This window comes from Sinocyclocheilus rhinocerous, unplaced genomic scaffold (genome assembly GCF_001515625.1).
Source record: "Sinocyclocheilus rhinocerous isolate Xijiao unplaced genomic scaffold, SAMN03320098_v1.1 scaffold688, whole genome shotgun sequence".
NCBI lineage: Eukaryota > Metazoa > Chordata > Actinopteri > Cypriniformes > Cyprinidae > Sinocyclocheilus > Sinocyclocheilus rhinocerous.
Window position 1 is genome coordinate 1,850,158 of NW_015651641.1, and position 10,641 is coordinate 1,860,798.

The 10,641-nt window shown below is 36.3% G+C and overlaps 1 pseudogene; it reads left to right on the top strand.

Moving 5' to 3' along the window:
• The first annotated feature begins 5,081 nt into the window (after nt 1-5,081).
• On the top strand, nt 5,082-6,623 carry LOC107713354 (fish-egg lectin-like; annotated as a pseudogene).
• The last annotated feature ends 4,018 nt before the right edge of the window (nt 6,624-10,641 follow it).

The window sequence follows — 10,641 nt, forward strand, 5'->3', positions numbered from 1 at the left end:
CCATATGCGTCTTAAGCAAGACGCAGTACGAGTGAAGTATCGAAAGGGAACTGCACATTTTAGAGTGGCCTTTTCTTGTGGCCAGCCTAAGGCACACCTGTGCAATGATCATGCTGTCTAATCAGCATCTTGCTATGCCACACCTGTGAGGTGGATGGATTATCTCGGCAAAGGAGAAGTGCTCACTAACACAGATTTAGACAGATTTGTGAACAATATTTGAGAGAAATAGGCCTTTTGTGTACATAGAAAAAGTCTTAGATCTTTGAGTTCAGCTCATGAAAAATGGGGGCAAAAACAAAAGTGTTGCGTTTATAATTTTGTTCAGTGTATCTTTCACTTGGATGTTATAAGTTGCACTGAGTAAATACAGCTGGATAAAACAAAACCCATGTTCATCTTCATTTCAGGCTGCAAAGCAAAAAAAATTGTTTTTTTTTTTTTAAAGGAGGGTGATTCTTTTCTACACCTACTGTGTGAATAATTTATATGTATAAGTATAAACATATAATGTATAAAGTATTGCAATTATAAGTTTAGAATATATCTCGCAATTCCAAGGGTTAGGGACATTTTATCTCACAATGTTCACTTTTTTCCTTGCAATTCTAATTTTATATCTCACAATTCTGACACTTCTTTTCTCATTGAGAGATAAAAAGTGCCCAGCTGCAGGTACAGATGTAAATTTCATATAAGGAAAATATTAGTTTTATACAAAATGAAATATTTTGGCCACCTACTAAAACTATTTTAAAATGTCTTTAAATAGCCTAGTGATGTAATTTGGTTTGGTAAAGTCTAGTCCTTGAAGGATCATTTCATGAAGCTGGTCTGCATTAAAGGTCTGTAATATCATAAACATAATCTGGCATGACATGGTTATTATGCTCATAGTACATTACTTCCTCATCACAAGGGTATAGTTTTTAAATAAAGACTCCTCTTGTCAAATACTAAGTTTTGTTTGTTCAACTTGATGCAAGAGATTCTGAACAGTGGTTACGTCCTCCTTTCTAGTCTAGAGGATTTGTGGGAGGCATAACAAAGAAAAGTAAATTAAAGTAATATTAAAAGGAAAAAGAGAACAAGGAGAGCACAGTTCAGTCCTTAGCCCCAGAGTGAAAACTTGACACGACTCTTTAAAAGGAAAAGATAACTGTCATTTATTAAGTATAGAGCATTAGTTGTAACAGAAAACAAATGAGTGAGTATAGCTTAAAATAACAAACAAAGCATAACTAACTAAGAATTAGAGGAGCCTATAACCTATACACAAAACAAAGATGAAAACCAAAACATAAACTTCATTCCTCTCTTACCAATAACCAAGGGCCCGTTTTTCGTACTCAGTTAGCTGGATTTTATTGTTGACGATTTGACATGATCCAGGATTGTTAGGTTCTTCGAAGCTCATCCCGGAGTTGCTGTCATAGCAACAGGTCCGTGAGCTCAAACCTGCTCGGGAGGAGGCTTATTAAATGTAAACAGGAAAGTCTGTCCCAGCAACTGCTAATTTCTTACAAGTGTACCTTATTAAACCAGGAAGATTTATTTTAAGAGATAATAATTTGAAAATGATTTTGAAAATAATTAAAATGTTGCGTATCTATAATAATAGACACAAACAGTTTTACTTATTGAGAGATTTATTTGTGAAAAGATTAATAATCTAAATAATTTTATTGCAGTCATGCACACATTTCGTACAGTTGGTCTGAGCCGTGCATTCATTTGAATGGTGAGCTTTAATGCAGGTGGCTTTGATGCATAGCAGGAGATGCAGACTCACTTCTCAAATCTCAAAAAGCTTTTGATGCACCATTAATTTAAACACAGTCAGTATGTCTTAATAGATTATTATGGGTTAAGAAACTTTAATTGATGCTGTCACGTACCCTATAACAAATCCGCTTCAATCAAATTAATTGTTCATTACAATGCTCTTGACATTGAAAAGTGCAAAGCCTGTTGAAAATTACAAGCAGGTGTGTTTGATTTGGGATTAAGCTAAACTTTGCAGGACAAAGGCTCTCCAGGACTCAAGTTGCCCATCATTGATATACTTATTTTATTGGTCACAAACTAAGTTCTTCTTCAAATGTAGTACTTTGACTATGCAGTTTTGCAAGTAGTAAGAGAAAACTGACATAGAAGAAGACTATTATGGTAACGGCTATCCCTCTGGAAACAATGTGAATTCAATGTGAGGTATCTTGGACCTTCTTACATTACAGGTATTTTTATTATTCAAAAAAGCCCATGAAACAGCACATGTAAAGCAAGATTAAGCCTACCATAAACAGACATCTCAACCGTACGGTAGAGTTTTTTATCGTTTAGATAAAAACAAAAAACAGCTTGAGGTCATTTTTTATGTCCAATAATAAGAATTTAAAGATTTTTTTTTATTGACTACTTTTAGGGGTGAAAGTTGCATGGGCTACCATGCCGACCATCACAAGCTGATGAGATAAGAAACCCCATAAACCACCTGAAGCAAAATATCATAACTGAAACTAATTTGATAATTGTCACTGACATGACTTTTATACTTTTATTTGTAGTAACATGACTCTTAGTTGTATAGACTTGACTCTTATTTGTAGTAAAGCCATTAGGAGTGATAAAAGAGCGTGACTCTGACCCTGCATGCATCTGAAATCAACCGCTCAGCACAGCTGAAAACATCGACCTTGGAAATAAACTAACATGACATTGAGGCTACGCAGCTGAATATGGCGAATGCTTATTTCATTTAAACCTGTTCTTATGTCCGTAACTTGTCGGCACGTCTTCACAGCAATTACATACGCTAGACTGCTTGTTGCTGCACAGTTTTGTAAACGCTACTGCTTATATGCTTAGAATTACTTTGAAGTTCGTTTTGTTGATTTATTCCAAATAAATATGTTATGATCCACAAATAGGCTAAATGTAAAGAGATTAACAAAATGAAACATATTCACAAATAAATAGAATGAGGTTTGCAAATAAAAAACATATTCACAAATATATATTTTTATGTCACAAACACAACATTGCCTAGCATTCATTCATTCATTCATTCAAGAAATTAATACTTCAGCAAGTAAACTGATAATAAGTGATAGTAAAGACTTATATTGTTACAAAAGATTTTTATTTTGAATAAATGCTGTTATAGTTTCCAAAACATATTAGCACAACTGTTTCCAGCACACACACTCACACACACGCACACACACACACACACACACACGCACACACACACAGGTATACGACCTGCGGCCCTATGACCGTTTGCCCCTCATTCAGGCCATGGAGCAGGCCTGTGATCATATCGAAGCAGCTTCTGTGCAGGGGTGGATTCGTCACACGAGGCGATTCTTCTAACGGTGCCTTGCCAATGAAGACATAGCCTGTGATGTGGATGAAATCTTATGGCCTGATCCAGCCAGACGGAGAGATGATGAATAGTTACAGTATTCTTGTTGCTTTTACAGTAGTTTTTCTTCAGAGTCAAAGTGTATGTACTTCATGCAGTAATTTTTATTTGTCTACAGATTTTATTTGTTTCATTGATTTCATTGTTGGTTGATTACTGTAACTGATTATGGTAAGAAATACTGTAAGTATTGAAATAAATACTTGAAATATTCAGTCTGCAGCATCAGTGTTGTGCAGTGCTTGGTAAGTTTATAGTAGGCCAATTTGTGTACATTCTCCCTATATCTTAAACTAATCATGAAGAATGTTGTGGGTTTGTCTATTATTTATTTTTATTTTTTTTTCCAATCTAAATTATCCCTTACATAATGTGTGGCCAAAAATCTAGCACATGCTATTTCCTAAAATTAGTTTTTGTACAAATGTGTTTTTTATTTATCACAGCAGTGTGAAACTGGCTGCAATAGTGTCTGATCATTGAGGACTGTGTTGGTTAAATGAAAACTAATAGCATTTTCACAAATATGTGTATATGTTTTGACTGAAGTGTGTATGTTTTGACTGAAGTGTGTCATTTTGCAAACAATCTAGGAATTATGCAAATTGAGTGTGGTGTTTGGATAATTGTGCTTATATTGTGAAAAAAAAGAACCCGGTTTTCAAAATTGCGTGTAAACAATTGAAAAAAAAAACTGTAACTCTGTATGATTTAAGCTTGTTTCCTCATGGGGGCCTAAAAAATGTCCCCACAAGGTCAAAATTTACTGGTATTACTATACTTGTGAGGACATTTAGTCCCCATAACGTACTGTGTGTGTTTATATATTTGTGTGTGTGTATGAGGGTCAAAGACGAAAAAGGGTTTAAGCATAAAAACAAGTGTAATACTGCTTTAAATTGTTGTTGCCCCCCCCACCCCAAATTAAAACGTTTTCTGTTTAATTTATTTGCAATTTTGTTTTTGTATTTCTGAGAAAAAAATACATATCATACATTTTTCCCTGATTTACAGAAGAGACCCACTAAAATGTCATTCAGTGTAACAATCTTGTCAGGCATATTTACAACAAAAATCAATTTATGACATATTAAAAGACATTACACTGAATGACAATGTAACATTATTTCAGCCAAATTTTGACATTTTATTCTCTAAAAACTTATTTGAAACCTTAAAAGTAGACACTTTACTTAAATTTAATGTGCTTTCTATGGACATAAAATCACTTTTGTAAATTTCTTTTGATGCGGACATCTTAACGTCTTTGACCCATGTATATATATTACATTCCCATGTATTTGTGCCCATCTCTGTTTATATTTTATCAAACGTGCTGGAGCACTCAACTTGTTTGGTTTCATAGAGACATGAGAAAAGTCAACAGAGAAGTTAAGAAAGCAGAGATCCAGAAAAACAAGTTCCTGATCGTCACTTAATTTTCATAATGCCTAGTAAATTTTCCCCCAGTCTAACCAGGAAACTAATTTTCGGCTATATAAGTTCTTACTCAACAACATTTACACACTGAATGCAAGTTTCTTGTACCTGCATCTCAAAGGAGGAGAATCCCCACTGACTGCTGAATCCTGAACTAACAAGATAAGGTTGTCTTCATTTAATGACTGTCACTGTGATATTGATTTTCCTTTTTTATTAATTTAGCAATGAAGGTTTATCAGAGCGTCCTGCTACTCTTCTGCTGCCAGTTCCTTCACACTCTGGGTAAACAATGTTTCTGTATTTTTGTTTATGTGATTAATTTGTTTTTTTATGAAAAAAATATTATAAAAATAATGAATTCATATTTAAAAGTCTCTGTATTTGCAATCACTGATTATTTTGCAATCATTATATTATTTGTTTTCACAGCTTTAGACTGTACTGTGATGAGCGGTAACCTGAAGCAGATAGACGCTGGGTCTGGCTCAGTGGTTGGAGTGAACTATCTTAATGAAGCATTTGTCCTGATTGATAATGTCTTCACAAAGATCAGCGGGTCTCTAAATCACTTCAGTGTTGGTCCTGCTGGTCAGCTGGGGGCTAATACAGCAAACAACATCTTCAAGTTTCTGAGTGGCAGGTTCATTCAGTTTCCAGGTGAAGAGTTACAGTGAGCAAAATTAAGACAAAAGACAAGTTTAACCAGTCATGAATTTACATGTTTTAAAATAGCCAAAGTCCCGAAGACATCATCTTATTATGGTTCTTATTAAACTGACTAATCTTTCATCCAACCTGTTGATTGTGTTGTTAGGGCTTCTCAAACAGGTGGATGCTGGAGGTGATCAGATCATTGCAGGTGTCAATATGCATATGACATATTCTGTTTAAATATGGATGCTAACGAACAAATGGCCATCCAGCACCACTCCTTGGGTTCATATTAATGGAAAGCTGAAGTATTACAGCTGTGGCCCGTACAGCTGTTGGGGAGTGAACAGCAATGACTATATCTTCATCATAAGGGTAATGTCACAATGTTAAATACAAGAGCTTTAGTACACCTAGTTTTTATTAAGTAGATATCAAGCAAAGGCTTGAGTTTCTGACAAAACTGAAGAAATAAAGACACTAGGGTGAAAGCAGCAAAATCATTTTCTTGATGTGACTGTACGATGACTGACTGCATTGTATCTCTTTCGGTCTTGTGCAGGATGTGTCTAATAATGTCTGTTCTGGGTCCGGCGTCTTTGTGAATATTCCTGGATCTCTGTCCATGATTGAAGTAGCAACTGATGGCAGCGTCTTTGGTGTCAACTATCAAGGGAACTTATACCAAAGGTGAGCTGAACAGTCAAAATATTACAAGTTTTATGAACAAAATGATTAACTTGTCATGCACATTTTTTTAATGGAAACAAAACGCTGCATTCAAGAAGACATACATTTTGTCTATTGCAGAACTGGAGTCACTCGCTCCAACCCTGTTGGCACAGACTGGATCTCAATGGTTGCCTGTCCCAATGGCCACAAGCATGTGAGCTTTGACCTGGGAGTGCTGTGGGTCGTGTGTGTTGACGGCTCCATCCGTAAATGTACTTTATAATCTTTCAATGCAGCTACAGAGGAGCTCAATCATTAACAGAAACCTCAAAGTAATCAGTCATTATTAACAGAAAACTAAAAGCTTGATTATACTTTCTTTTCTTCTTTTGCTTGCTGTTGAATGAATAAAGCATTATGAAAGCATCTATCTCATTAGTGTTGTGTTTCTTTTGTTTATCACTTGGTTCAGTGGTTCTCAAACTGTGGAGCAGTTTCAGGATATAAACAGTACAACCATGGAAATGTACACTAATAAAAACATGTAATTTTTTCCCCAAATTGTTTTATTTCTAATGTCTAATTAAAATTTGAATACATGTTTGTCTATCTATGAATGTAGTGCAAAGCCTGCATTTTTAGAGATTTTAATACATAATGCTGTGTTAGATCCAGCCGACACATGAGGAATGTTAGCTCTAGTCTCTTTGATGTTCAATTCAAAAAATATTACATTATCTAAATTGATTTATTACTGTAATGCCTGAAAATAGTAACTTCTTAACTTTATGGATTTATTTACAGAGTTATGATTTGCTTTAAAAGAACTTTGAAACCATTATGAGCAAAGTACAGCATCACCTTATACCTTCAATGTGTCTGTAATGGTTATTGAATACATTTTAAGTTACAAAGCACACCCTATGAAATACACTAAACCTCATAATTTGGGTATGGTCAAACTTAAAGAGTTCACATGACATTGTAATACTACAGCATGTAGAGCGCAATCATTTTACATGGTGGAACAGGCTGTTTACAGTTTTTCTGAATTGCTAAAACACTAAACCCCAATCTCTGAACCAAATTCTCATTAGCTTAAACCAATTTGTTGAATAAAGCACTCTTTCTGCTAAACCTTAAACACGTTCAGGCAGTTAGGCTCTATTTGCAAATCTCATGCACTCTTTTTGCAAAACTCTAAACACATTCTCATTCACTTAAACACTTGTCACACTGTGATGCATTTGTGCTGCAAAATGCTAAATACAAGCGGCAAAAGTTAAACACAACTAACGCACAGTTGTCATCGTTTACACACAACGATTCAAAATTGTTCACACTTGTTTCTAATGATGTGATCAAACCAACTGTACAAAATATGAGCCAGTTCAGAGTGCACACGTGGCACAGGTGACTGAATGATGATACGAACAATAGATGGAAACAATCTGAGAAGGAGAGGAGGAAGAGTACATGTAAGAAGTAAGGTTTAGAGAGTCTTATCAAGGCTGGATCTGTCAGACCAAAGGGTTTTTTCTCTTTGTCTAGCAAAAAAGACAACATTACTTGTGATGTCGACAAAGTCCTCAGGCCGGACTCGAGCACAAAGACATTGTAGCGAATCAGCTCATTCATGGGGAAATATGAATAATTAATCATAACTAGTGCAAAAAAGACAATATTACTTGTGATGTGGACAAAGTCCTCAGGCCGGACTCAAGCACAAAGACATGATGCTGAGACAGAATGAATCTCTCATTGACCCTGATTTTACGATTGCACAACTTACAGTATTTGAGTGTAGCCTACTGTAACATGCTGTTCATTTAGAGTTTTATTTGACCTTTCTGGCCTTTGCAGTTGAACTGCAGTATTTTTGTAGTATCCAAGTGCTGAATATATACAAACATTGAGTACTATTCAATATTCAGCACAATACTATTCTTGCAGTACATACTAGGCCTATACAATACAGTATATTCACCTTACTCAGTTGCAATTACTATACTTTTTTACAGAATTGCAAAATTGTTTAGAGTGATTGTTTGATTTTGATAGAAGAGTCAGAGGTTTCGTGGATTTAGTTTGAGTATTTGGATTTGTGTTTAAGGTTTTCAGAAAATGAGTGATGGTTTCAAAAAATGTGTTTTAGCAATTCAGAAAAACTGTAAGCACCCTCCAAAGAACACACTACACCATGGGGATTGGCATATTTATTGCATTTAGTTGACTGTGAAATGCAGCTATATATACAGCTCAAAAAACTTATATGGTGGAACAAACAGCTCCAAAACTTGGAGTCCACATGCATTGTGCTGCATCTAACAAGTTTCCCTGGCCAGATAAACTACTATTTTTAGAATTCTTGCATCTTAATATACGAAAGAACCATTTTAGGTCTTTTACAGTTTTTATTTTTTTACAGTATGTACTGTATTACAGAGGACTACGTCGCAGGCAGGCAACGGGGGAAAAACCCTCTGGTGTGGCGGATCCAGCCTTGACAAGACAGCACGTTTATGTCACGACAGGCCAGTTCTTCCACCCTAATGTTTTTTAAGGTGGTAGTCTTGCAATTCTACACAAGATTCTCTTCCACTCTTCTTTTGCTGTTCTTTTGAACTTTCCAACTGATTATGGTGGCCACAGAGAATCTGCTCAATTTAGGTTGAACTCTTTGTCCTTCCTCTGTCATTCCACACACAAGAACATGGTCTATCACAGTAGCTCTGATTTCATCTGAAATGAGTGTTCTTGGTCTTGCTCTTCCTCAACCTCATATACGCACTCTTCATACCTCTCAGATAGATGGATGCACCCATGCCATCTGTGCACTTTGAACTGGCTTATAGTTTGTACATTCACATATTTAGAAACAAGTGTGAACAGTTTTGAATTATTGTGTGTAAACGATGACAACCGTGTTGCAGTTGTGCTTAACTTTTGCTTTCTTGTGTTTAGGGTTTTGCATCACAAGTTTATCACAGTGCAAATTGTGTTTTAGTGAGTGTGAATGTGTTTAGAGTTTTGCAAGTGTGTGAGATCTGCAAACAGTGTCTAAACTGCCTGAACTTGTTACAGGTTTTGCAGAAAGAGTGATTTATTTGACAAATTGGTTTAGGCTATTGAGAATTTGGTTCAGAGAATGGGTTTAGTGTCTTAGCATATGTGAAAAACTGTAATATGTTTATTCCTTTTTTACCTTTATCTATTATTTTCTTTATGTAACTGTCTTTATGTGGGCAGTCGTGGCCTAATGGTTAGAGCGTCAGAATTGTATCCTGAAGGTTGTGGGTTCGTGTCTCAGGTCCGGCAGGGATTGTAGGTGGGGGGAGTGAATGTACAGCGCTCTCTCCCACCCTCAATACCACGACTGAGGTGAGACACTTGAGCAAGGCACCGAACCCCCAACTGCTCCCTGGACGCCGCAGCAATATGGCTGCCCACTGCTCCAGGTGTGTGTGTGTGCACTTGGATGGGTTAAATGCAGAGCACAAATTCTGAGTATGGGACACCGTACTTTGCCACACTTCACTCACTCACTCAATGCAAGTTTTGAGCTCATCCACATCCACAACCTCAAAAATCTAATTACTGATACTTCCAGTGTTTTTTATAGAGTTTTAATCTTATTTGTGGGCTCCTCTTCTTTTTTGAGAAAAAGATAACTTGTGACATTTTGAAACCCCGGTTATTTACCCATTTTACCTTGCACGCTTCTTTCCACAAATGTCACATTCCGTCCTCTTTTCCACAGGGCTCCGCCATATGCATATAGGAATTTTCCCATGCCTTGTCCTACCTTAAAAAATATGTCATTGATCGTTATGTTAAACAAAATCGGGCTACAGACACTGCCTTGAGAAGTGCCATTATCTACAATGTACAGTATATATTTGAATAGCATGATCTGAGCTTGACCTGTATTGTTCGATTAAATAGGAAATCCATTATCCAACTGACCCTTCGCAGGGAGTTTGATTGACAGGTGATCTGACCAATCGTAACGCATAATCTGATAAACAAACCAGACAGGAGAGTAGATTAACATCAGTGGACTTAAACTTGAAAAATGGTGTATATTGACGTCTTTCCGGGTTGAAACAACTACCTTCTGATGTTTCGTTCATGTTATTTCATGCTCTAAAGAGGAAGAGATAATCGGTTCACGTGCCGCAATCTGTGACGACAAAATTGGTTTAGGCTATTGAGAATTTGGTTCAGAGAATGGGTTTAGTGTCTTAGCATATGTGAAAAACTGTAATATGTTTATTCCTTTTTTACCTTTATCTATTATTTTCTTTATGTAACTGTCTTTATGTGGGCAGTCGTGGCCTAATGGTTAGAGCGTCAGAATTGTATCCTGAAGGTTGTGGGTTCGTGTCTCAGGTCCGGCAGGGATTGTAGGTGGGGGGAGTGAATGTACAGCGCTCTCTCCCACCCTC